Below are 1,184 nucleotides of genomic sequence, written 5' to 3' on the forward strand. Positions count from 1 at the left end.
GGGACCGCTGCAAGGCAGGCAGGCAGGGCTCCGGTTTTTAAAGCTTCTAAAATAATGTATTAGCAAAAGTTCTGATTCAAAATCCTACTGTTCGCATCACGCTGTGATGGTCAGTCTCTGTGGAGCGTAAAGTACTCTCTGGTATCCTCTCTAGGCAGGTTGCTATCCCTCTGGCTCTTCACACTGTCCTCTCCACCTCTGCCATCTTCTGGTCCCCCCTATTTTATTATTTTTGTGTGAGTGTATCGTCAAATCAGATCTGACTGGTGCAGGAGAAGATTGTCCCTCCTTCCCCGGCAGAGCATCTGGTGGATTCGAACTGTGTGTCTCTGGGATAGTAGTTGCAGCTTCTTGCCACTAGGCCACCAGAACGCCCCTTAAAATTATTTTTTTTTAAAGTTGTTCATTTCGGTGGGCCTGGCTCACCCGCCGGCCACCTCCTGCTCGCTGTAGCCCCGCTCGGACATGGCTGGCCAAGCACACAGGCTAAGTGCTGAAGAGTGGGACCAGCTGCTGCTGAACTTGAGAGCTGTGGGCTGGAGTGAGGTGGAAGGCCGTGATGCTATCTTTAAGTAGTTTCATTTCAAAGACTTCAATAAGGCCTTTGGGTTCATGACAAGGGTGGCCCTGCAGGCTGAGAAACTCGACCACCATCCCGAATGGTTTAACGTGTGCAACAAGGTCCATATCACCCTGAGCACCCATGAGTGTGCAGTACTTTCCAAGCGGGACATAAACCTGGCCAGTTTCATCGAACAAGTAGCTGTGTCCGTGACATAGGCCCGGTCTTTCCTCAAATTCCTCACGGGAGTAGGGTGGCTGAATTGGGAATCCTGGGAGGAAGGTGAGGAGCCCTTGGTCCCAAGCCCCTGCTGTGTCACCACTGCCAGATCCGCCCTCCCACCTATTTTAGGGTGAGCCCCTCCATGCCTCGAGTTGCCAGTATAATAATTTGAGTAAGTCCTTCTCTTTCATTTCAACTTCCCAGTAAGCCATCATTTTCTTTCCAAGATGCACCCATTTTGATTCATTCCCCAGGACACTGTGATAGAGGGGGGCGCTAAACAAGACCCTTAAAAGTCAACACCAGGACATGCTTTACGCCTCAAATAAAGCTATTAGGCTGCTCACTGGGGGGGGGGAAAGTTGTTAATTTCCCGTTTTATTCTAATATTTATTAATTA

The 1,184-nt window shown here is 49.7% G+C and overlaps 1 pseudogene; it reads left to right on the top strand.

The window, feature by feature from the left end:
* Positions 1–465: 465 nt before the first annotated feature.
* Positions 466–780, top strand: LOC102856124 (annotated as a pseudogene).
* The last annotated feature ends 404 nt before the right edge of the window (positions 781–1,184 follow it).

Source organism: Elephantulus edwardii, unplaced genomic scaffold, assembly GCF_000299155.1.
Source record: "Elephantulus edwardii isolate Elephantulus edwardi_28Jun2011 unplaced genomic scaffold, EleEdw1.0 scaffold00210, whole genome shotgun sequence".
NCBI classification, from domain to species: domain Eukaryota; kingdom Metazoa; phylum Chordata; class Mammalia; order Macroscelidea; family Macroscelididae; genus Elephantulus; species Elephantulus edwardii.